Raw genomic sequence first — 26,925 nt, 5'->3', positions numbered from 1 at the left:
CTGGAGATAAAAAAAAAACCTCTGATTCATTTCCAGATCAGTTCAGTGGCTCCAAACAGGATTGTTACTAAAGGTTTCATTTGACAAAAAGGAGTGTTTGCTTTTTACAAAGAACTCTAGAAGGCAGAATGATTTCTCAGAGGTACTACCTTCCACACTTCCCCCCTCCACCGCCGACCACAGGCTGCTAGAAGTAGGAGATGGTGAGAGACTCATGAACTTTGATCGTAAGTGTTTAAGATGTCCTTTTTTTTAATGGTATTTGTTAAGCACGTACTATGGGCAAGGCACTGTACTGAATGCTGGGGTAGATCCAAACTAATCAGGTTGGACACAGCCCGTGTCCCACATGGGGCTCACAATCTTAATCTGGAAAAGTAGCACAATCTAATGGATAGAACATGGGCCTGGGAGTCAGAAGGACCTGGGTTCTAGTCCCAGCTCCGCCACTTGTTTGCTGTGTGACTTTGGGCAAATCACTTCACTTCATTGTGCCTCGGTCACCTCATCTGTAAAATGAGAGTCCCAAGTGGGACACGGACTCTGTCTGAACTTGTATCTACCACAGCGCTTTAGTCCAGTGCCTGGCCTATAGCAAATACCATAAAAAAATCCCCAGTTGAGAAGCGAGACCAATCAGTCAGTCATTCAATCAGTGGTATTTATTGAGTGCTTACTGTGTGCAGAGCACTGGACTAAGCACACTTGGGAGAGGACAACAGAACAATATAAATGAAACTTGATTCCTGAGGCTGGGGTTTGGAGATTTCCCAGTGGCTAGGCCTTTCACCAGGACATTTCCATGGGTGATCAGTCTAATCAATCAGTGGTATTTAGGTTGTAGTGAGAAGCAGCATGGCTCTAGTGGATAGAGCAAGGCCCTGAAAATCAGAAGGACCTGAGTTGTAGTCCCAGTTCCACCCCTTGTCTCAAGGGTGACCTTGAGCAAGGCACTTCACTTTTCTGGGCCTCAGCACCCTCATCTGTAAAATGGGGGTGAGGACTGTGATCCCCTCGTGGGATGTGGACTGTGTCCATCCTGATTAGCTTGTGTATACCTCTCCAGTTAGAACAATGCCTGGCACATAGCGCTTAACAAATACAATAATTTTACAAAAGTTAGTCAGGGAAGGTTTCCTGGAGGAGGTAGGGGATCAGTTATTACAGCTTTAAAGACAGGGAGAGAAGGGAGTGGGAAAGATATGAACGGGGAAAAGCTCCAGGCAGGAGAGAGAGGACGTAGATACCGTTTCCTTCAAATCAGTCATTCAATCGGATGGACAATGACTGTACCCCACTTCAAAGCCTTATCAAAGGCGCATCTCCTCCAAGAAGCCTTCCCTAACTAAGCCCTCCTCTCCTCTTCTCCCTCTCCCTTCTGTGTCACCCTGACTTGCCCCCTTTATTCACCACCACCCCCCCCAGCCCCACAGTACTTATGTCCACATCTGTCATGTATTAATTTATAATCTAGACTGTCAGCTCATTGTAGGCAGGGAGTGTGTCTGATAGACTGTACTTTTCCCAAACGCTTAGTCCAGTGCTCTGCACGCTGTAAGCACTCAGTAAATACAACTGACTGCCTGACTGAAAGATGAGGTAGTTCTAGACCAAGGGCTGCTTGCCTCCCACAGTCAGAGATTGATTGATTGTTTTCTACTGGTCTCTCCCATGTCTTTCCCGTCAGTTCATCTACCACGCCTGAACTTTTTAGGCTGTGAATCAGAGGCCCCCAGAACGATTATACCTGTCCCCTCCCTCCCTGCTTTTTATGGCACTTATTAAGTACTTACTATAGTGCTAGGCACTGTATTAAGCGCTGAGGCAGAAGTCTAGTTCATCAGGTGGGACCCAGTCCCTGCCCCACAAGGGGCTCTCAGTGTAAATCGGAAGATTTAAATCCCATTTTACAGCTGGGGTGAACTGAGACACAGGCAATCTGTGTGACTTGCCCAAGGCTACGCAGGAGACAAATGTTGCTATGAAGAGAAAGCAGCATGGCCTACTGGATGGAGCCCTGGCCTGGGAACCAGAAGGACCTGGGTTCTCATCCTGACCCTGACCCTTGTCTGCCATGTGACACTGGGCAAGTCACTTCACTTCTCTATGCCTCAGTTCCCTCATCTATAAAATGGGAACAAACACTGTGCACCCTGTGTGGGACAGGGTCTGCGTCCAACCCGATTAACTTGTAGCTACTCCAGCACTCAGAACAGTGCCCGGTGCATAGTAAGTGCTTAACAAATACTGTAAAAAAAAGGAGAAAAAAAAAGGCATTCCCCGATGCTCAGTCCAGTGCCTTCTTAACAAACGCAAGTACACAATCACAACACAATGTGGATGACAATCCACAGGGAACGGGTTCCGCCCAGAGTTGCCTTTCTGCCAGCATGGCCAAGTGGCTAGAGCCCGGGCCTAGGAGTCAAAAGGTCCTGGGTTCTAATCCCATGTCCGCCACTTGTCTTCCATGTGACCTTGGGCAAGTCGCTTCACTTCCCTGGGTCTCAGTTTCCTCATCTGTAAAATGGGGATTAAGACTGTGAGCCCCATGTGGGACAGAGTCCAAACTGATTGACTTTTATTTACCCCAGTGCTGAGTACAGTGCAAGGCACATAGTAAGCACTTAACAAATTACCATCATCATCATTACCTTCCTCACTTAGCTCAAGGCCCCAAACTCAGCCTTCCCCCATCTGTGGCATCTAATAGTCACTGACGGCGCTCGGCGATTCCCCGGTTGGATGCGTTCCACAAGATGCTATCGGTGTAATAATGATAATGATGACAGCATTTGTTCAGCCATTCCTATGGGACAAGCACTCTTCTAAGCGGCTTGGCGTAGATACAAGTTGGACACAGTCCCTGTCCCACTTGAGGCTCACAGTCTTCGTTCCCATTTTACAGACAAGGTAACAGAGGCCCACTGAAGCGGAGTGACTTGCCCAAAGCTGCACAACAGACAAATGGTGGAACAAAGATTAGTGCTTTGATCAGCCAGCTCCAGCAGCCGAGGATCATCAGTGGCACCATTTAATTGATAGGCTCCTTCCCTTTGCGCTCAAATCATCACACCGTCTCGAGCAGATTGTCCTCTCCCAAATGCTTAGTCCAGTGTTCTGCGCACAGTAAACGTTCAATAAATATGACTGACCGACTTAGTCTAGACTGTAAGATCATTGGGGATCGGGAATGTGTCGGTTATATTGTTCTGTTGTCCTCTCCCAAGAGCTTAGTCCAGTGCTCTGTACACAGTAAGCGCTCAACCAGTGTCATCGACTGACTGACCATAGCAAACGGCCAAGGCAGGAACGCCCAGGCCTTGAACGCCCCCTTTCTCCAGACTCAGATGTAGGAGCACAGGGGGTGCAGGTTGTGCTTCCCAGAAGGACGTGGTGGGAAATATTCCTCAGCAGAAGCCAGCCACAGGGAAGCCTGGGCATCTGGGAGAATCGTTTCCAAAAGAAATCCTGCCTGAACCCAAGGGTTTTTTTCAGGTTATGTAAATCCCGAAAGGAGACAAACTGATTAGGCTAATTGGTGGGTCTGAGATCGTAATTGGAGGAGCCTGAAATCGACGGCCCAGAATGTTTTCTCGGTGCTCAGGTGATCCAGGTGTAAAGTATTTTTCATGCGAGGTTTTGTTTATTTATATTAATGTCTGTCTGCTGTGCTCAGAACACAGGAAGCGCTCAATACATACCATTGATTGACCGACTGACAATGGGCTGACCTTCTAGACTGTAAGCTCTTTGCGGACAAAGAATGCGTCTGTTGTGTTGTTACAGTATGGTCTCCCAAGCCACCAGTAAGGGCTCTGTCCACAGTAAGCACTCAATAAATACAATTGATTGATTGATTGATCAGGGTGGTAGCTGATCTGCGGTTCCCTGACTGCGAGGAGAGACAGCAGCCCAGCCTAGGTAAGCTGGGTAATCGGGCCTGGCAGGCAAACTCTCCGATCCAACTGATCAGTCACTCGATGGCATGTATTGAGCGCTTACTGTGTGCAGAGCACTGGAATAAGCACTTGGGAGAGGACGGTAGAACAGAGTTGGTGGACACGTTCCCTGCCCACAGTGTGAGCTCAAAACATCCATGGTGGAGAACAGGGAAACAGAAAAAAGCAGTGCAGCCCCGTGGAAAGAGCCCAAGCCTAGGAGACAGAGGACCTGAGTTCTAATTCCGACTCCGCCACTTGCCTGCTGTGTGACCATCAAGTCACTTCCCTGTTCTGGGCCTCTGTCTCCTCATCTGGAAAATGGGGTTTCCACACCTACTCTCCCTCCTACTCAGATTTTGAACGCTATGTGGGATAGGGACTGTGTCCAACCTCATTAACTTGCATCTCCCCTACTGCTTAAAACGGTGCTTGACACATATTGAGTGTTTCACAAATATTAGAATAATAATAATAATAATCAGAATTGATGTCCCTTTGGCATTTCCCCACTCCCAGGCCTCTTTTCAGACTGCATGGCAAACATGGTCCAAGTTTTTTTTTATTTTGGGGGGTTTGGGAGGGTTTACGATATTTGTTAAGTGCTTTCTGGGGCCATGCACTGTACTAAGCACTAGGTTACATAGAGGTTAACACAGCCAGCTCAGTATGTGTTGCTAGAAAAGGGCAATGCTACCTGTGACATTCGGCTCAGAAAAGCAGCACGGTCTAGTGGCTAGAGCCCAGGCCTGGGAGTCAGAAAGGACCTGGGTCTGGCTCTGCCACTCGACTGCTGTGCGACCTTGGGTTCTCTGGGCCTCAGTTCCCTCATCTGTAAAATGGGGATGGAGACCGTGAGCCCCAAGTGGGACAGGGACTGTGTCCCACGTGATTAGCTTGTATCTATCCCAGCACATAGTACAGTGCCTGGCACATAGTGAGCATGCTTAACAAAGACGATTTAAAAACAAAGATGATGATGACTAGCATATGTTACTCCAGGTGTGCACGGGTGAAGGTCTGACTCTGAGCCCTGCGGGATCCTGTCTGCCGGTGGGAAAGTTCCAGCTCAGTTATTAAGGGAGGAACTAGAATGGTGCTTTTGGGGCTTCAGGTGGGGAATGAGCAGCTGAGTGTGCCAGGCCCGGCTGTGAGTCACCGAGGGACTGTGAGCATCCGCAGTCCTGTGGGACTCTCCACGCCGGGACCACCTCGGGGCCAGTGGGTTGGAGCCCTGACTCCAGGTCCAGGTGGCACCGAAAAGCCCGACTGATGGACAAACATCGGGCCCCGGGTGGGGTGGCTCTGACTCTGCCCGCTGGCCCAGGGGGCAATGGGTGAGGTCCTCCACAGGCAGTCAGTCATATTTAGTGAGAGCTGACTGTGCACAGCACTGGACTGGGCCCTTGGGAGAGGACAACAGAACACTGTAACAGACACATTCCCTGCCCACGATGAGCTTACAGTCAAGAGGGGAAGACAGACATGGTGTGGTGGATAATGCCCGGGCCTGGGAGTCAGAAGGTCATGAGTTCTAATCCTGGCTCCACCACTTGTCTGCTGTGTGACCTTGGGTAAGTCACTTTACTTCTCTTTGCCTCAGTTACATCAACTGGAAAATGGGGATTGAGACTGTGAGCCCAACGAGGGACAGGGACTGTGTCCAACCAAATTTGCTTGCATCCACCCCAGCGCTTAGTACAGTGCCTGGCACATAGTAAGCACTTAACTAGTACCATAATTATTATTACTATTCTTATTATTAAATCAGTAAATAACAGATATGCTCTGGGGCTGGGAGTGGGGTTGAATAAAAGGAGCAAGTCAGGGTGACATTGAATTGAGTGGGAGAAGAGGAAAGGAGGCCTTAGGGAAGGTCTCTTGGAGGAAATGGGCCTTCAATAAGCCTTGGAAGGAGGGGAGAGCCATCATCTGTCAGCTATGAGGAGGGAGAGTGTTCCAGGCCAGAGGCGGGACAGGGACAAGAGGCTGGCGATGAGATAGACGAGATTGAGGTACAGCAAGAAGGGTAGCACTAGAGGAATGAGGTGTGTGGGCTGGGTTGTAATAGGAGGGGGCAAGGGGATTGAGCACTTTAAAGCTGATGGTGAGGACTTTCTGTTTGATGCAGAGGTGGATGGGCAACCACTGGAGTTTCTTGAGCAGTGGAGAAATATGGTCTGAATGTTTTTGTGGAAAAATTATCCAGCAGCAGAGTGAAGTATGGACTGGAGTAGAGAAAGACTGTTCTGTTTGTTAGTTGCCAAGAAGCAACAGGGCCTAGGAGGATGAGCCTTGGCCTGGGAGTCTGGGGACCTGGGTTCTCCTCCAGGGGAGAGTCCCTTCACTTCTCTGTGCCTCATCTGTAAAATGAAAACTCGATACCTGTTCGCCTTCCTACTTAGATTGGGAGGCCTGTGTGGGAAAGGGGATTGTGTCGGATCTGATTAGCTTATTTCTTCCCCAGTGCTATGCTATTATTATTATTAGTTGGCGGGCCACTGGGCAGCAGGCAGATATACACTGGTCCTCTCCCCGCTCAGATTTATACCGGAGAGACCTTGGGGAAACAGGGAGATGGTGGGGGCTGAGGAGGCAAAGACGTGTTTTAGGCCACTGTCTAGCCCCAAGATTACCTCAGTTCTCCACAAGGACTACAGGAACAATTCCCAGGGGGAGCAAAAGAAGCCTTCCTTGCTTTTTGAAGACTAAGGGCAGAAGACTCACAAGTCCCACAATTCAGCCATCTGCCCTGTGGCGTCTCTCCCACCCTCCGACATGGGTCCCAAGATGGACTTGGAAGGGAGCACTTACAGGGTAAAGTTCTATCTGCTGGCCATGCCTCAGTTCCTTCATCTGGAAAATGGGGATTAAGACTGAGAGTCCCATGTGGGACCTGGACAGTGTCCAACTTAATTAGCTTGTATCTCCCCTGGCGCTCAGTATAGTGGTATAGTGCCTGGTACATAGTAAGCTATTAACAAATACCAAGAAAGAAAGCAAAACACCCTTGTCAGCGCCTTGGGATGCAGACGTGGACGAGGTCCTTCCAGAGGCCACCCCGTGATAGCCAGGTCACAGTACGAGCCCGTGGGCTAGTGGCCCAACTTGGAGACGCCTTGGGCTTGGCAGTTTGCCCCACATGAGGACCCCACATTATGTCCCCCAGACCATCCTTCTGGCCCCTCACTTCCCCAGAGTGGCCACCAGCTGGAAGGGTCGTGACCGTGGGCCTGCCGGAGTTCTGGCTACTGCAGCCAGGGCGTGGGTTGGTTATCAGCGTGGCTCAGTGGAAAGAGCACGGGCTTGGGAGTCAGAGGTTGTGGGTTCTAATCCCAGCTCTGCCACTTCTCTGCTGGGTGACCTTGGGCAAGTCACTTAATTTCTCTGTGCCTTAGTTCCCTCATCTGTTAAATGGGGATTAAGACTGTGAGCTTGGCACATAGTAAGTGCTTAACAAACTCCACCATCATCATTATCCGTGTGGCCTAGAGGAAGGAGCTCGGGCCTGGGAGTCAGAGGACCTGGGTTCTGATCTTGGCTTTGCCACATGTCCGCTGTTTTGACCTTAGGCAAGTCACATGATGTCTCTGTGCCTCAGTTACCTCATCTGTAAAATGGGGACTAAGACTGTGAGACCCATGTGGGAACTGATTACCTTGTATCTATTCCAGTGCTTAGAACAGTGCTCGGCACATAGTAAGTGTTCAACAAATACTATCATTATTATTATCATTATCAAGCACACACTGTAGATTTGGGCAGAGCGAGTAGATGCCTCATGCTGGTGGATAGTTGTCCTGTTTGTTTTATGGGAGAAATGGAGAAGCAGCACGGCCTAGTGGACTGAGTTCGGGCCCAGGAGTCAGAAGGACCTGGGTTCTAAGCCCCCCTCTGCCACTTGCCTGCTGGGTGACCCCGGACAAGTTGCTTAACTTCTCTGGGCCTCAGTTCCCTCATCTGTAAAGTGGGGCTACCTATTGTTCCTCCTTCTTAGACTGGGAGCCCTGTGTGGGACAGGGATTGTGTCCGACCTAATTAATTGGTGTCTACCTCAGCATTTAGAACAGTGCTTGACACACAGAAAGCAATTAAAAATCACGCACACAGAAAGAACCGTTAATGTCGTTACTTGGTATTTAAGTGATGCCGTGAGTACTGTGGGACGTGACAGATTTTCTATGCCAGATGGAGCAGTCTTTGCTGGCAACAGCTATGTCAGCCTCAGACCTGTCCCTCAATAGAATGAATCTTGTTCATTTCCTTAGCTCCTCATTTTCAGCATTTTTTTATCCCTCTTTCCTTCTGGAGACTCAGTGAGAATCATAGATTCCTAAAGCCGGCAGGGCCCCCAAGAGGTCCTGCCTCCAGCTCCCTGTCTGCAGGCAGAATGGGCTGTAACGTGGCCACCAACTCTGTTAGACTGGATTCTCCCAAGTGCTTGGTCCAGTGCTCTGTACATAGCAAGCGCTCAATAAAAACCATGGACTGATTGACTAGAGGCTGTCCCTCTAGACTATAAACTCCTTGTGGGCAGGAAACGCATTTTCCAACTCTGTCGAATTGGTCTCTCCCAAGCACCTAATCCAGTGCTCTGCACACAGTAAGTGCTCCATAAATGCCATTAATGATTGATCCCTGCCCACAACGAGCTTCCAGGCCAGACAGGGAGACAGACATTAATCTAACATGTCCGGGATGTTCTCTCTGTGTCCTGCTTTTGATCACTGGTTGATATGAAGACCAGGCCCACTTCCAGTCCACTAGAACCCCTCTGGGTACTTTTGGAGAGCTGCTGTCCATCTCAGTTTTCTCTTCTCTGAGTGCCTGACGCATAGCAAGTGATTAACAGATACCATTTTTAAAAAGACAAAAAACCCCAAAATTCCCTTGATGCCACTATCCTTTTCCTCCCAGAATCGACGCTATCCTCTCCTAAGCCCTTAGTCCAGTGCTTTGCCCACTGTAAGCACTCAGTAAATACCACTGATCGATTGGCTGGTCAGCAAGATTCCCTCTTCCTGACTCTTTCTAGCCCAACGCTTGCAGTGCATCCCAGGATCATGGGAGGCTCTTCTCTCGCTAATGCTGGAAGTCTAGACTGTAAGCTCTTTAATGGTGGTGGTGGTGATTTGTTTTTATAGTATTTGTTAAGCGCTTACCATGTGCCAGACACTGTTCCAAGTGCTGGGGTAGGTACAAGGTAATTCATTCATTCAATCATATTTATTGAGTGCTTACTGTGTGCAGAGCACTGTACTAAGCCCTTGGGAAGTACAAGTTGGCAACATATAGAGACAGGCCCTACCCAACAACGGGCTCACAGTCTAGAAGGGGGAGACAGACAACAAAATAAAACATGTAGACTGGTGTCAAAGTTGTCAGAACAAATAGAATTAAAGCTAAAGCTTTAATTAGCTTTAATTAGCTAAAGCTAATGAGATTGGACACAGTCCATGTCCCACATGGGGCTCATAGTTTTACAGATGAGGGAACTGAAGCTCAGAGAAGTGAAGTGACTTGCCCAAGGTTACACAGCAGGCAAATGGTGGAGCCAGGATTAGAACCCAGTCCCTTCTGACTCCTAAGCCTGGTCTCTTTCTGCTAGGCCATGCTGCTTCTCCGGAGTTAACTACAATGGAGGTAATTGGGAGAGAATTTGCCATTGCTCCCCCAGGCTTGAAATAACTGTAGGGGTGGTGATTTAATCACTGTTTCTGAAATTCTACTGCATTAGATTTTGCTAAATTGGTAAAAGAGGCATATAAGCAAATCAAATACAAACTCACCTTGATATATTTGGTATGTATGTATATATATATATATGGTTGGTAAAAATGTGATGGCTTGAATAAGAAGCAGTGTGGCCTAGAGCAAAGAGGTTATGGGTTCTAATCCCGGCTCCTCCACTTATCAGCTGTGTGACTTTGGGCAAGTCATGTAACTTCTCTGTGCCTAAGTTACTTCATCTATAAAATGGGGATTAACACTGTGAGACCCAAGTGGGGCAACCTGATTACCGTGTATCTTCCCCAGCGCTTAGAACAGTGTCTGGCACATAGTAAGCACTTAACAAATGCCATTATTATTATTATTGTTATTGCTATGATCACTTCAGAATGGCCCCGAATGATTTGAGAGATGTGTTCAATCATATCTATTTAACTCTTACTGTGCGCAGAGTATTCATTCATTCATTCATTCAATCCATTTATTGAGCACTTACTGTGCACAGAGCACTGTATTAAGTGCTTGGGAAGTACAAATCAGCAACATATAGAGGCGGTCCCTACCCAACAACGGAATCAGAGGTCACGGGTTTGTATCCCGACTCCGCCACACGTCTGCTGTGTGACCTTGGGCAAGTCACTTAATTTCTCTGAGCCTCAGTTACCTCATCTGTAAAATGGGAATGAAGACTGTGAGCCCCACGTGGGACAATGACCAACTTGTATCCCCACAGCGCTTAGAACAGTGCCCTGCATATAGTAAGTGCTTAATAAATGCCATTTAAAAAAAAACGGGCTCACAGTCTAGAAGGGCAACAAAACAAGTAGACAGTTGTCAGTACCATCAGAATAAATAGAATTATAGCTATATACACACTGTACTAACCACTTGGTAGAGTACAGCAATAAACAATAAACATACACATTCCCTGCCCACAGTGAGAGGGTGGAAATTGGTCCTCTGAATCCATCAATCCATCATATCTATGAAGTGTTTACTGTGTGCAGAGCACCATACTAAGCTCTTGGGGGAGTATGATACAAAAGAGTGGACAGACACATCCCCTACCCATAACAAAAGGTTATGGAACTGGGGGGCGTGGTGGGTCTGCTCAGTGAAGGGAGGGCTGGGGCACTGGACTGGACTGTTTTCAAATAATAATAATAATAAAGTTATCTGTAAAATGGGGATTGAGACTGTGAGCCCCAGGGACTGTGTCCAACCCAACTTGCTTGTTTCAAACCCAGCGCTCAGTACAGTGTATGGCACATAGTAAGCATTTAACAAATACCATAATAAAAATAATAATAATTAGTAGTATTAAATAAACATTTTAACATCTGTCTTCCCTTCTAGACTGGAAGCTCATCATGGGCAGGGAACATGACCATTAATTCTGTGCTATTTTACTCTCCCAAGTGCTCAGTCCAGTTCTCCACACATTGTAAAGCGCTCAATAGATAGGATTGATTGATTGATTGATATGAAGGGTTTTTATGGGCGGAGGCTGCGGCTGTCCATGTTAACAGGGGATTAGACAAAACTCCACAGGGAATATCTCAGTTGGACCCAGGAAAGAATAGTTGGACTGTCAGGGGGCGATAGCACATTTGGAAGCAGGAAGACCCTCCATCTTTGAGGAAAAGGCAGATTTGCTATTCTCAGTCAATCAAGGGTATTAAGTGCTCACTGTGTGCCTAACACTATACTAAGCACTAGGGAGAGTCCAATTTATTGTTATATTGTACTCCCCCAAGCGCCTAGTACAGTGCTCTGCACACAGTAAGAGCTCACTAAAGATGATTGACTGAGAGTTGGTAGACATGCTCTCTGCCCACAAGGAACTTACAATCTGGAGGAGGCACAGTTTAGAGTCAATCCATTGACAAGTGGTATTTATTGAGCGCTTCATGTGTGCAGGACACCGGAATAAGAGCTTGGGAGAGTTCAATACAGTGGCTTTGGTAGACATTCTCTCCTCCCAAAAGGAGCTTACAGAAAGTCTAAAGTCAAACCATCAAATTGAGCGCTTAGTGCAAGTGCTGGGGAGAATACACTACAACAGAATTAGAGGACAGGTTCCCTGCCCACAGCGAGCTTACAGTCTAGGGGGGAGACAGACATGAATACGAAGAGACTTAGAGTCTGCAGGGTGAGAAAGAAGAGAAAGAGTGAGCCCCATGTGGGACATGGACTGTGTCCAACCCGATTAGCTTCTATCCAACCTCAATGCTTAGTACAGTGCCTGGCACATAGTAAGTGCTTAACAAATGACATTAAAAAAAAGTCACTTAACTTTTCTATGTTTCATATATTTTCTATGTTTCCTCTTCTGTAAAATGGGGAGTAAGACTGTGAGCCCTATGTAGGACATAGACTGTGTCCACTCCAATTAGCTTGCATCTACCCCTGCTTTTAACAGTGCCTGGCACATAGTACGTGCTTAACAAATACCATAAAAAATGGGGGTTGAGCAGATGCTGAAGCACGAGGCGGCTACTCAGCCGCAATTAAATGGTCATGGGTTAGGAGAGAGCAGCATGTGTGGTGCTGAAGAAAGCAGCTAAAATACAGGATCCAGTTCTTCTGGGTCATAGCACAGTCATTTTGTGGTCCCAAAGCAACCGAGCAGAAGTAACATGGCCTAGTAAATTGAGCCCAGGCTCAGGAGTCAGAAGGATCTGGGTCTAAACCCAGCTCCGCCACTTGTCTGCTGTGTGACCTCAGGCAAGTCACTTTACTTCTCTGGGCCTCAGTTCCCTCATCTGTAAAATGGGATGAAGGCGGTGAGCCCCAAGTGGGGTAGGGACTGTGTCCGACATGATTACCTTGTGTCTACCCCAGCGCTTAGAATGGTGCTTGACACATAGTAAGCGCCTAACAAATGCCACAATCATTATTATTAATTATTAAGTCCTGGGGCAGTCACTACTTCAGCAAAATAGTCACCTAGGGGTAGTGGGGTGGGATGTGGGTGGAGCAGGTGTCCAACGATGCTTCTAACGTTCTAACGGAGGTTTGCACTTTTCCCACGGAGACAGAGGACACTGGATGAACGGCTGCCAGTTCCAGACTACATAACAGGAAAAGTCCTTTATTGGCCAGTCTTCCAGAATGATTCAGACCAACGCAGGCCCTTCCTGCTTGGGACTGATGGCCGGGAGGAGAAACTCACAGGCCGAAGGAAATCACCTCCTGATTTCACCTTGTTCCGACCCTCTGCCAGGGGTGAACGGTGGGTGGTTTGGCCCCGCTGGCCCACCTCTCGTGCACATTTTCGCTCTCAGCCCTGGAATTAGCGTCCCCTGCCTTGAGTAGTGAATCTTAATGGTACGTGTTAAGCTCTTATTATGTGCCAGGCACTGTACTAAGTCCTAGGGGTGGGGATACAAGCAAATCGGGTTGGACGGTTCCCCGTCCCACATGGGGCTCACATTCTTAATTCCTATTTTACAGAAGAGGTAACTGAGGCCCAGGTAAGTCAAGTGACTTGCCCAGTGTCACACAGCAGACAAGTGGTGGAGCCGGGATTAGAACCTGTGACCTTCTGATTCCCAGACCCGTGCTCTAGCCATTAGGCCATCCAGGCAGGAACTCAGAGCCCAAGCCACGCAGATCAGAGTTAGAGTGGAATTCTGGTGAGCGATCAGTCAATCAGTGGTATTTATTGAGCACTTTCTGGGTGGAGAGCACTGGACTAAGCACTTGGGGGAGGACAACAGAACAGAGTCGGTAGACACTTTACTCACGATGAGCTTACAGTCTAGAGAAAGACATGAATCTAAATCAAGAAATTAAGGACATGGCTATAAGTGCTATGGGGCTGGGGGGCTGATGAATAAAGGGAGCAAATCAGAGTGACAGGTGGGAGTGGGAGAAGAAAGGAGGGCTTAGTCAGGGAAGGCCTCATGGAGGAGATGGGCTTTCAGTAAAGCTTTGAAGGTGGAGAGAGTGACCATCTATTGGATTTGAGGAGGGCATGCATTTCAGGCCAAAGGCAGAATGTGTGTGAGAGGTGGGTGGTGAGATAGCCGAGACTAAGGCACAGTGAGAAGGTCAGCATTAGAGGAGTGAAGTGCATGGGCTGGAGTGGTTGGAGTAGGATAGCAGAGAGGTGAGGTAGGAAGGGGTAAGGGATGGACTGTTTGCTGTTTGCTGAAGTGGATGGGCAACCACTGGAGGAGTGGGGAAACATGGCCTGAACATTTCTATAGAAAAATGATCTGGGCAGCAGAGTGAAGTATGTAGGGAGAGACAGGAGGCAGGGAGGTCAGCAAGGAGGCCAATGCAGTAATCAAGGTGCGACAGGCTAAGTGCTTGGTTTGAAGTTGTAGCAGTTTGGATGGAGAGGGCTTCTCCAGGCCTCAGTTTCCTCATCTATAAAACAGGGATGAAGGCTGTGAACCCCATGTGGAACAGGGACTGTATCCGACCTGATTATCTCATACCTACTCCAGTGCTTAATACAGTGCCTGGCACATAGTAAGTGCATAACAAATACCACAATTATTATTGTTATTATTGTTCAATGTATACCTGGGCATTCCCAATGCCCGCTTCCCCTCTCACTACAGCTCTGGTCGACTTCCACCCAACACTGTCTTCCCTTCTAGTTTGCTGAGCACCTCTGATTACCTCCTCACTTTTCACCTCTCCTCCTCTCCAGTCCTGTCCTGGCCTGTAGGGCCTTCAGCATATACCCGGGCATTCCTGATGCCCATTTCCTCTCACACTTCAACTTTTGTTGGCCTCCTTGTCCACCCCATCCTGCCCACTCACCAGGTTGGGTCCCCTCCCTCACCAGGATGTCATCATCACTTGTCACTGTACGGCCTCCTGACCACACCGACTCTAAATTACCACTGTCCAGTCACAGCTGCCTAATCCACCTCTCTCTCCCACACCACCCCTTCCCACAAAATTGCGCTCTGTCCCCATCAACAGAATCCTCTGATCTCTAAACCAACTCCACCGATGACAGAGTATCGTGCCCCGTCACTGAATTCTATTGGTTCTTCCTCAGTCAATCAATCAGTGGTTTTTATTGAGGACTTACTATCTGCAGAGCCCTGGACTAAGCACTTTGGAGAGCACAATACAACAGAATTAGCAGACATGTTCCCTGCCCACAGTGAGCTTACACTCTAGGGGTAGGGAGCATACATTAATGTGACTAAATAAGTAATTTATAATATATAATTTAGAAGTATGGACATAAGTGCGGTGGGGTTGGGGTGGGGGATAATATCAAATGTCCAAAGGTCACAGTCCAAGTGCAGAAACTGTGAGCTCATTGTTGGGTAGGGACTGTATTTATTTGTTGCAAATTGTTCTTTCCAAGCACTTAGTACAGTGCTCTGCACACAGTAAGTGCTCACTACGTACAACTAAATGAATGAATGACACAGAAGGGAGAGGGAGCTGGGGAAAAGAGGGAGTAACCTGGGAAGGCCTTATGGAGGAGATGTGACCTTAGTAATGCTTTGAAGGTGGAGAGAGCAGTGGTGTGGCATATATGCAGGGAGAGGGAGTTCCAGGCTAGGGGGAGGACATGGGAAAGGAGTTGGCAGCGAGTGAGCTGGTGCTAGAGGAGCAGAATGTGCGGGCTGAGTCGGAGTAGCAGATAGATGCAGAGAAGGAGTGAGAAAAGAGGAAATGAGGGCTTAGTCAGGGAAGGCCTCTTGTAGGAGTTGTGCCTTCAATAAAGCTTTGAAGGCAGGGAAAGTAATTTGTCTGTCAAATACGAAAAGGGAGGGCCTTCCAGGCTAGAGGCAGGACTTGAGTGAGAGGTCGGCAGCGAGATAGACAAGATGGTGATTCAGTGAGAAGGTTGGCATGAGGGGAACAAAGTGTGCGGGCTGGGCTGGAGTAGGAGGGGGCAGGGGGATGGAGCGCTTTGAAGACGATGGTGAGGATCTAGAATCCACCCATTGCTCTTCATTCGAACATCCACCCCAGTCGGTTCAGCACCTGTCACAGCCTGGCTCCACCACTACGTCGGCCGCTTCACTGACCCTCCCTCTCCAATCCTTAGCGGGCCTCGCTTCTCGGAGCAGTTTATGAGAACGTGGTCCTGCACATGTGTCCCACACTCCTCAGAAATCTTCAGGGATTTCCCCGCTCCTCGCCATCCCCGACGGAGTCTGGGCTATTGCTTTTAAGACACCCCATCAGCTCTCTCGTCCTCCAATTTGTGACCAGGGAATGTTTCTACCAACTCTGTTCTAGTACACTCTCCCAAGTGCTTAGTCCAGTGCTCTGCACACAGTAAGCACTCAGTAAACACCATTGGCTGATTATAGGCTGTCCCTCTAGACTGTAAGCTTGTTATAGGCAGGGAACGTAGCTACCAACTCTGTTCTTTTGGACTCTCCCAAGCGCTTAGTATGGTGCTCTACGTGCAGTAAGTGCTCAGTATAGATAGACCACTGATAGACTTCTCCAGTCTCTCTTCCATCCCTTTCAGTCATTCGTACATTCAGTCATATTTACTGAGCACTTAACTTGTGCTCAGTACTCTGTATTAAGTGCTTGGGAGAGTACAATATAAGAACAGACACATTGCTGCCCACAGCGAGCTCACAGTCTTGAGGGGCAGTCTGGCTAGCTCTTTCGTTCCTCGCAAGCCAACCTTCTAACTGGACTTTGTCCTCCCACTGGCCTCTTGCCCATGCCCTCCTCCGTGCTTGTGATTCTTTGCCCCTTCGGAATCAATCAGTCGTATTTATGGAGTTCTTCTGGTATGCAGAGCACTGGACTAAGTGCTTGGGAGAGGACAACAGAACAGAGTTGGTAGGCGCGTTCCCTGACCACAATGAGCTTGCAGGCTAGAGACAAGTCTACAGTCAATTAATCATTGGTATTTATCGAGCATTTACTCTCTGCAGAGCACTGGATCAAGTGCTTGGGAGAGTCCAGTACAATAGAATTAGCAGATCCATTCCCGGCCTGTAACGTGCTTACAGTCTAGGGGCCAAAAAGCAATGCCTCCCTTCTGAATCCTCAGGTGGATTCTCAAAAGTGGAAAGCGATTCCCTGTACCAGTGCACAGTTTTCATTCCGGATATTTTGCTCTTGGGAGGAAAGGCACCTGGGCCCCCAGGGGAGGGCTGTACCCTGACACAGCCTCTGAAAGCAAAAGGGAAATGAATGGAAGTCCTCCTGTGGGCCATAAGTTCCTGCTCTAGACCATAAGCTCGTCCTCTAGACTGTAGCTCGTTGTGGGCAGGGCATGCATCAGTTCTGCATCTGTACTGTCCTCTTCCAGTGCTCTGCACACAAGTGCTCAGTAAGTACCACGGATTGATTGAAAAGGAAAGAGGTTCCTCCTGACAGAGGGACCTCAAAAATTGAAGATCCCACCATTAGGAGAGCAGGAAAGCTTCTTGCCAGCTTGTACCTCCTCTGCTAGATGCCTAATGCAACCTGCGGATCTGTTAATCAGTGGTATTTATTGGGTGCAGAGCACTATACTACTGGGAAAGAATGGTATAACTGAGTTGGTAGACATGTTCCCTACCCACAACAAGACCCTCTCCATAATTTATGTAAGTCTCTGTCTTCCAGTCAATCAGTGGTATTTCTCAAGTGTTTACTGAGTGCAGAGCACTGTACTAAGCACTAGGGAGATGACAATTCAACAGAGTTGGTAGACACGCTCCTGCCCACAACAAGCTTGCCGTCTACAGACTGTAAACGAGAGCCCAGCCGTAATTTATGTAAGTCTCCGTCTCTTCCTATCCATCAATCAGTGGTATTTCCTGCTTCCTGTGTGCGGAGCACTGTAATGAGCACTTAGGAGAGTCCAACAGAGCAGCGCTGGTAGACCTCACCCCTTCCCACAATGAGCTTACAGTCAAGGTGGGGGGGGGGGGGCAGACGTTAGCTCCTTGAGGGAAAAGACCATGTCTTCTAACTCATTTGTCCTCTCCGAAGTGCTCCCTACAGTGCTCGACGTGCGGCAGGGTGTCCGGGCCCTGGACGGACGATCATTGAGCAAAGCGTTGCGCTTCTCGGAACCCGGGTTCCCTAACTGGCTTTGCTCTTGGTTGCAGGTGCCTTCCCCGGAAGACCTTTAACGAGGATCACAGAGACTTGCGGCAGATGAAGCGGTGACAGTAACCAAGGTAGGGGAAACGCTTCTGTTCTCTCTGGCTTTTCGTCATCTAGGCCCGAAGCTTGCGGTGGCCAGGGAGCCTGTGGACTACAGACTGTGTTGTCCCAAGCTTTCGGTATCTATCAGTCAGACAATCATATTTATTGAGCGCTTATTGGGTGCAGAGCACTGGACTAAGCGCTTGGGAAAGGACTGTAGAACAGAGTGGGTAGACACGTTTCCTGCCTACAATGAGCTTTCTGTCTAGAGGGGCAGTCTGTAGTCCATCAGTCAATTGACGGCATTTATTGAGTGCCTACCGTGCGCAGAGCACAGGGCTAAGCACTTGGGAGAGGACAACAGAACAGACTGGGTCGGCACATTCCCTGTTTGCAATGAGCTTACAGTCCAGAGGGAAAGTCTATATCAATCAATAGTATTTATTAAGCGCTTACTGTGCGCAGAACACTGGACTAAGCACACAGCTTGGGAGAGTACACTAGAACAAAGTTGGTAGACATAACCCCTGCCCACAGTGAGCATACAGTCTACTACACACTAAACGCTCAGTAAATACCATTGTTTGATTCAGCACGGTTATAATCACAGATCCTCCCATCCCTGCATCAACTGTCCTTTGTCTTGTTCAAGGGATTGCAGAGATACAACTCTAAAGTAACATCTTTCCTATAAATCTTTACAACAAGGTACCTTTCTGGTTTTTTGTTTTTGTTTCGGGGGTTTTTGTTGGGGTTTTTTTTTTTTCAATTTTAAATGAGCTTCTACTGAATAAGAGACGCAACCGATATTTTTGAGATCTGGTCCAGCAAAGAAAACCCAGCAACTGGGTTCAGTGGCGTGAAATGAAAAATAGCAGGGGGAGATGAAGTTTTTCTTTTTTCTGGATACCCTGACTTGAAATTGTTTGGAACGGCGCTGGGAAAATTCATTTGTAGTGCCCCACGCTCAGAACACAAAGCCAGGGAGAAACTGTCACCTCCCTTCATGACTGTATTGTTTATGGGGTTTGTTTTTTGTTTTTTACTATGGTATTCGTTAAGTGCTTACCATCTGCCAAGCACTGTTCTATACGATGGGGTAGATTCAAGTTAACCAGATTGTATGCAGTCCCTGTCCCGCTTGGGGCTTACACTCTCAATTCCCATTTTCCAAATGTGGGAACCGAGGCCCAGAGAAGTGAAGTGACTTGCCCAAGGTCCTGAAGTAAAGTGACAAAGACATTGTTGTTAAGCATTTAATGTATGCCAGGCACTTTATTAAACGCTGGGTTAGATACAATCTAAACAGGTTAGACCCAGTGTCTGTCCCACATGGAGCTCACACCGGCCTGGGAATCCTGGATCCTAATCCCAGCTCCGCCACGTAGCCGCTGACTTCACTTCTCCAACGTCAGTTCCCTCATCTGTAAGATGGGCATGAAGACTGTGAGCCCCGGGTGGGACGGGGACTGGGTCTAACCTGATTAGCTTGTATCCACCCCATGGTTTAGAAGACTGCTTGACATGTAGTAAGTGCTAAATAAAAATACACAACTGGTGGAGCCGGGATTAGAACGCAGATCCTTCTAAATCCGAGGCCTGTGCTCTATCCGTAGGCAAGTCACTTCACTTCGTTGGGCCTCAGTCGTCCTGTTCTCCTTCCTGCTTAGACAGTGAGCCCCATTTGGGACAGGGACTGGGTCCAACCTAATTCAGTTGGATCTACCCCAGCGCTTAGAACAGTGTTTGACATCTCATAGTACTTAACAAATTCCGTAAAAAAAAAGAAAAAGTTGGCAGACACATTCCATGCCCGCAAGGAGCTCACAGTCTAAAGGGAGAGACAGGCATTAAAATAAATTACAGATATGGACACTAGTGCCGTGGGATGGAGGGAAGAGTGAATAAAGGGTACAGATCCAAGTGCAAGGGTGACATGGAAGGGAAAGGGAGTAGGGGAATTGAGGGCTTAGTTGGGGAAAGCCTCTTGGAGGAGATGGGCTTTTAATAAGATTTTGAAGGTGGGGAGAGTGGTGGTCTGTCGAATATGAAGGGGGAGGGCATTCCAGGCCAGAGGCAGCACGTGGGTGAGGGATCAGTGGCGAGATAAATGAGATGGAGGTCAGTGAGTAGGGTGGTGTTTAGAGAAGTGAAGTGGGTGTGCTGGGTTTTGTGTGTTTTTGGGGGGATGTGGAGGGTTTATGGTATTTGTTCAGCACTTATTATGTGTCAAACAATGTTCTAAATGCTGGGGTAGTTACAAGTTGATTAGATCAAACACAGTCCCTGTCCCACATGAGGCTCACAGTTTAAGTAGGAGGGGGAACAGGTATCCCCATTTTACAGTCAAGGGAACTGAGGCCCAGAGAAGTGAAGTGACTTGCCCAAGGTTTCCCAGAAGCAATTGGCAGAGCTGGGGTTAGAACTCAAGTCCTTCAGGCTCCTGGGCTTGGGCTCTATCCATTAGGCCACACTGCTTCCCCTAGGTTCAGGGAGTTCAGAAGATGTAGGTGGGTGATAATTGTAATTGTAGTATTGGTTAAGCGCCCACAATGTGCCATGCACTGTACCAAGCGCTGGGGGGCAAAACAAGCAAATCATGTTGGACACAGTCCCTGTCCCACATCATACTCACAGTCTTCACCCCCATTTTACAGATGAGGGAACTGGGGCACAGAGAAGTGAAGTGTCTTGCCCAAGGTCACCCAGCAGACAAGTGGCAGGGCTGGAATTAGAACCCTGACTCCCAGGCCCGTGCTCTATCCACTAGGCGGTGTGTTTCGGGGGTTGGGGCGGTGGGGGGGCGGGGGGGGGGGTCGGCGGCCTGGGCTCTGGGCTAGGAGCTTGTCAGGAAGCCCCACTGTCCCCCCTGGTGTTATCAGACAGCTTCTGGGATCAGAAGAGTTAATTGTCTCTGGGAAAAGCAGCATCTTAAACTAGGTCATCTGACTCTCCTTCTGGCTCACGCCATCACCCGCCTAATAAAGAGCCTTTCATGGATGTTATTGACTCCTAGGGTTGCCAGCTTCACCACAGGTCTTGGGAAGAAGAAAGTGTTTCCTCCCCACAGCCCCCCACCCTTTTATTTTCTTATGATTTTTTAATGTGCTTACTATGTGCCAGGCACTGTACTAAGTACTGGGGTAGATACAGGCTAATCAAGTTGGACACAGTAGTCCATGTTCATTCATTCATTCATTCAATCGTATTTATTGAGCGCTTACTATGTGCAGAGCACTGTACTAAGCGCTTGGGAAGTACAAGTTGGCAACATATAGAGACGGTCCCTACCCAATAGTGGGCTCACAGTCTAGAAGGGGGAGACAGAGAACAAAACAAAACATATTAACAAAATAAAATAAGTAGAATAACTATGTACAAGTAAAATAAATATGTGGGGCTCCTTGTCTTCATCCCCATTTTACAGATGAGGGAACTGAGGCACAGAGAAGTAAAGTGACTTGCCCAGGGTCACATAGGAGACAAGCATAGAAGACAGTATTCACAGCTCACATGGAGCTCCCCATCTTATCCCCATTTTACAGATGAGGTAACTGAGACCCAAAGAAGTGAAGTGACTCCCCCAAGATCCCCCAGCAGACAAGTGGAGGAGCTGGGATTAGAACCCAGGTCATTCTGACTTCCACGCCCAGGCACTATCCACTAGGCCACGCTGCTTGAAATCCTGGGGCAGGAGAGTGCGGTAGACTGTAGACTCTTTGCTCTTGGTGGGCAGCGAGGGTATCTCCCGCCTGTATTGGCCTGTTCTCTCCCAAGAGCTTAGTACAGTGCCCTGCACACAGTAAATGCTCAATAAATACAACGCTCAATAAATACCATTTATCAATGGATGGATTTGAGAGGTCGGTGAACCGTTCCAAGTCGGAAAGCATCCTGGCTCAGCCCCAAACTGAGCATCACACTTCAAAGGGGACTTCCCTGCTTGCTCATCTCAGGAGCTGCTGAGGGTTCTGGGAAGCAAGGAAGCGGGCACCTTTCCCCAGCTCCCGGGCTTGCCCCCTCCCACCTCCTGACCCAATTTGGGTTCTGGTCGAGGAAGACAAGTGCACCCCTCCCTGGCTCCCAGGGAGTGCACCCCTCCTCCTGCCATTTGTTTCCCAGCCAGCCCTGGCACAGGTGGCATTACTAGGCCCTGGCAAACCCCTCTGACCTCTTCCAGTTGAGGAGAAACCAGGGGAGGATTCCAAGTTGAAAATAGCAACCATCAGCCGCAAACCCGAGGAAGCTGGGGCTGAGGGAGGGGGGCAGGGGCACTCTGAGCCAGGCATCTCCCCGCCGCCGGACAACCCGCCGTCCTCATCCGGCAAGAAGTGATGTCTTGTTTTGGAAAACAAGGCCAAAGACTCCGGGAGAGGGGAAACTGCCAGTAGTGGAAACTGTATCTGTCTTGAGTTTTCATTCGCAAATGCAGGATTTCGTAGTATGGCTTATGTTTTCCTCAAATTGCCAGTTTTCCCATGGCGGTGGAGGGCGGGGACTGGTCCAGGGATGGGGGAGTCAGTGGAAGAAAAACAAAGAAAAGTCATGGTCCCACCCCACTGAATCTTTCCGTTTCCTTTCTTCATGTCTCTAGGACTCGTTCACAGCTGCCTGGCCGGGTGGGGATGGTTCATCTCAGCTCCTCCCTTGCTGCTCCTCGCTTCTCCCTCTCTGCTCTCCTGGGCCCCGGGATTGGTCCTGCTCTTAGAAGCCGGGCTGGGAGCCAGTGCTAACTAAAGCCCAAAGGAGAAGGAGGGACGGAGAATGAAAACCAGGCCCTGGTTCTCCTCCCCGCTTTCTCCCCTCCCTCCCACACTGAAAAACCAAAAAAAAACCGGAGATGGTCAGGTGGGTCAGGGACAGTTTGTGAGAAAGGAAGGAAGAGTGGTTGCAGGCAGGGAACGTGTCTCTTGACTTGTCCTCTCCCAAGTGCTTGAAAGCAGCTTAGCCTGGTGGTTAGAGCCCGGGCCTGAGAGTCCGAAGGACCAGGGTTCTGATTCAGGCCCTGCCACCTGTCTTCTGTGTGACCTTGGGCAAGTCACCTCACTTCTCTGACCCTCGGTTTCTGTCAAATGGGGATGAAGACCGTGAGCCCCAGGTGGGACAGGGATTATGTCCAACCTGATTTCCTTATATTCCCTGCCAGTGCTTAGAACAGAGCTTGGCACATTGTAAGCAGTTAACCAATACCATTATTATTAGTATTATTACTGTTATTATTACAGTGCTCTGCACACAGTCCATGCTCAAGAAATGCCATTGATTGACGGACTGACTGTAGACTGCCCCCCAAAACTGGAAGCTCTTTGTGAGCAGGGAGCGCGTCTACCGACTCTGTTGAACTGTACTCTCCCAACTGCTCATTACAATGCTCTGCCCCCACAGTAAGTGCTTGATAAATACCATCGATGATGATTTTCAACCTCGGGGTGAGTGCTGCCACCCACATCCATTGAGAATGCGGGCATAAAGCCAACACTGGTGACAGTTTCTCCATCCAGCCTGGCCAACAGCCAGCCCCAATCCAACAGGCAGGTCTCAAGGGAAACAGCATCGGCATAGTGGCTAGAACCCAGTCCTGGGAGTCAGAAGGACCTGAGTTCTAATTCCACCTCTGCCACTTGTCTGCTGGGTGACCTTAGGCAAGTCACTTAATTTCTCTGTGCCTTGCCTCACCTGTAAAATGGGGATGAACACAGTGAGCTCCGTGTGGGACAGGAACTGTGTCCAACCCGATTAGTTTTGGAGCTACCCCAGTGCTTAGAACAGTGACTAGCCCAAGGTAAGCACTTAACAAATACCATTATAATAATAATAATAATAATGTCAACAAGGGGCAGTGGCCAGATAAAGCCATCAGATGCTGGGCCCACCCAGATTTCAGGGATGATACAATGTGCCAGGGCTCCACCTGGCAAAAAATCTCTTCCTCATCGCTGGCGAGGGCCAGGGCGGGAGTAGGTAGTCAGCTCGTGGGTGGGAAGAGATGGAGGCAGTTGAAATGGGGAGTGAGGAAAAGCCTTTCCCGGTGTAATCACCCATCCATCAGTGGTATTTACTGAGTGCTGACTGTGTGCAGACAACTGGACTAAGCCCTTATGAGGATCCAGTCTAACAGAGTTGGTAAAAACAATGGTAAAAACAAGTGCTTTCTATGTGCCAGCACTGTAGTCAGCGTTGGGGTGGATACAAGCAAATCAGACTGAACACAGTCCCTATCCCCATTTTACAGGTGAGGTCACTGAGGCCCAGGGAAGTGAAGTGATTTGCCCAAGGTCACAGAGTAGACAAGGGCTGGAACCAGGATTAGAACCCAAGTCCTCCTGAGTCCCATTTTACAGTTGAGGGAACTGAGGCCCAGAGAAGTAAAGTGACTTGCCCAAAGTCACCTAGGAGACCAGTGGTGGAGCTGGGTTAACTTTCCTGCCCGTAAGGAGTAATGTTTTTAGAAGGGGGCTGACAAGGTTATGAGTAGGTGAAAGGTGCTCCGGAGAGAGACGGTGGTCCCAGATTGGGGTTGGCGACCCAGGGCCCTGCTCACCAACAGCCTGATTGTCTGGTATTTGGTAAGTGCTTACGTACTGTTCCTCTAGAATGGAAGCTCCTTGTGGGCAGGGAATGTTTCTACCATAACGGTTCTACTGGCCTCTCCCAAGTACTTAGTCCAGGGCTCAGCACACAGTAAGTGCTCAGTAAATACCATTATTTGACTATTGACTGTCCCTCTAGACTGGAAGCTTGTTGTGTGCAGGGAACGTGTCTACCGACTCTGTTCTGTTGGACTTTCCCAAGCATTTAGACCACTGCTCTGCACACAATAAGCACTCAATAAATCTGGGTGTGGGTGTGTGCGCGCATTCTCTCTCTCTCTCTCTCTCTCTTTCTCTCTTTCTCTCTCTCTCTTTCTCTCCTCTCTCTCTCTCTCTCTCTCCTCTCTCCTCTCTCCTCTCTCCTCTCTCCTCTCTCCTCTCTCCTCTCTCCTCTCTCTAATATTGGCTGCCCCTGAATCCTCAGCCTGGCACCCCGCTTCCCCATAAGATAAGGTGACCCTTTCACTCATTCATTCAATCAATCATAATAATAATAATAATGATGGTATTTGTTAAGCGCTTTCTATGTGCCGAGCACTGTTCTAAGCACTGGGATGGATATAAGGTAATCGGGCTGTCCCACATAATAATAATAATAATGATGATGACATTTGTTAAGTGCTTACTATGTGCAAAGCACTGTTCTAAGTGCTGGGGTGGATACAAGGTGATCAGGTTGGGGCTCACAGTCTTAATCCCCATTTTACAGATGAGGTAACTGAGGCACAGAGAAGTTAGGTGACTTGCCCAAGGTCACACAGCTGACAATTGGCAGAGCCGAGATTTGAACCCATGACCTCTGACTCCCAAGCCCTGGCTCTTTCCATTGAGCCATGCTACTTCTCATCTTAATCCCCATTTTACAGATGAGGTAAATGAGGCACATAGAAGCGAAGTGACTTGCCCAAGGTCACACAGCAGAGAAGTGGTGGAGCTGGGATTAGAACTCACGACCTCTGACTCCCAAGCCTGTGCTCTTTCCACTAAGCCACGCTGCTTCTCTGTGATGTTAGGTACAAGCTAAACAGGTTGGACAGTCCCTGTCCCACATGGGGCTCACAGTCACTATCCCCATTTTACCAATGAGGGAACTGTGGCCCAGAGACGTGGCGGAGTTGGAATTAGAGCCCAGGTCCTTCGGTCTCCCAAGCCTGGGCTCTACCCATTATGCCATGTGGCTTCTGCTTGCCGTGTGCAAAGCACTGTACTAAGTGATTGGGAGAGTACAGTATAACATCTTTTGAGCTGGGGATGGGGTGCCCAATCCCCCTGGAAGCGGACCAGGAGTGGTGTACCTGGATGCCGCCGTGCCCACCCACTTTCCCTCATGCCTACCACAACCCAGCCTACACACTTCGTTCCTCTAATGCCAGCCTTCTCACTGTGCCTCCATCTTGCCTATCGCCTCGGGCATCTCCCCCACATCCTGCCTCTGGCCTGGAATGCATGCCCTCAGTCTATCAGACAGATAATTGCTTTCCTCCACTTCAAAGCCTTATTGAAGGCCCATCTCCTCCTAGAAGCTTTCCCTAAGACCACCTCTCCTCCTCTCCCACTCCCTTCTACATTGCCCTGACTTGTTCCTTCATTCACCCTCCCTCCCATCCCCACAGCACATATGCAGATATTTGTATATATCTGTAATTTACTTATTTATTTATTCATGCATATTAATGTCTGTCTCCCCCTCTAGACTGTGAGCTCGTTGTGGGCAGGGAATGTGTCGGCTTTTATGTTGTACTCTCCCACGTGCTTAGTACAGTGCTTTGCACACAGTAAGGACTGAATAAATAAGGCTGAATGAATGAAGTCGCTGATAATACAAGTGCTACGTGGTGAAATCCTATCCATGTAGGTGACCAACCTAAATCATGCTTTATACAACCAAAAAACGGGTCTTTCTCATTTTCCTCCCCTATCACCGTGTTTGGATACTGCAAGTGGATTGTTTCCTTGGTGACATTTATTTTCTGCTGCTGCTGCCTTTATTTTTGTCTTTTTCCTTTCTTAATGCTATTTGTTAAGTGCTTCCTACGTGCCAGGTACTGCTTTAAGCATGGGGGAGATACAAGCTAATCAGGTTGGACAAAGTCCTTGTCCCACAGTCTTCATCCCCATTTTACAGATGAGGTCACTGAGGTACAGAGAAGGGGAGTGACAGGCCCAAGGTCACACGGCAGGCAACCGGTGGAACCGGGATCAGAAATCAAGTTCTTCTGACACCCCGGCCTGGGGTCTAAACCACTAGGCCATGGTGGTTCCACTTGCTTCCCCTTCCTCTTGCATTCCTGGGCCACGAATGGGGCAGGCGGCTTGTTCCCGACATGCCGCCTCTTGCCCTTGGTAGTTGGCTGGGGAGAGGGGGCAGGGCAGTTCCCATGCACCCTTAAGAGACAAGCAGCCGCATCCTGATTAACAATCAAGAGCAAAGCGGAAGCGTTGCCATGCCAACCGGAATTGAATTATGCACCGATCCCAGGCTGCATCTGTTGCCTCTTCGCCCAGCCTCCCACTCTGTCCTGTCAGCCGGGTAGATCCGATGATACCAACGCCAGCAAATCATGATTTGTGTG

At 48.8% G+C, this 26,925-nt stretch overlaps 1 protein-coding gene across 1 annotated transcript in view; it reads left to right on the top strand.

The window, feature by feature from the left end:
- PTPRA (protein tyrosine phosphatase receptor type A) overlaps nt 1–26,925 on the top strand; it is a 91,845-nt gene that overhangs the window by 28,728 nt on the left and 36,192 nt on the right. The window contains exon 2 of the mRNA XM_038744667.1: nt 17,723–17,794. The gene's annotated coding sequence lies outside the window, so the exon portion shown is untranslated. The remainder of the gene's footprint in view (nt 1–17,722; nt 17,795–26,925) is intronic.

The sequence above is a fragment of the Tachyglossus aculeatus genome, chromosome 4 (assembly GCF_015852505.1).
Source record: "Tachyglossus aculeatus isolate mTacAcu1 chromosome 4, mTacAcu1.pri, whole genome shotgun sequence".
Lineage (NCBI taxonomy): Eukaryota > Metazoa > Chordata > Mammalia > Monotremata > Tachyglossidae > Tachyglossus > Tachyglossus aculeatus.
The sequence above is the reverse complement of the archived record's forward strand: the minus strand, read 5'-3'. Positions and strand labels throughout refer to the sequence as shown.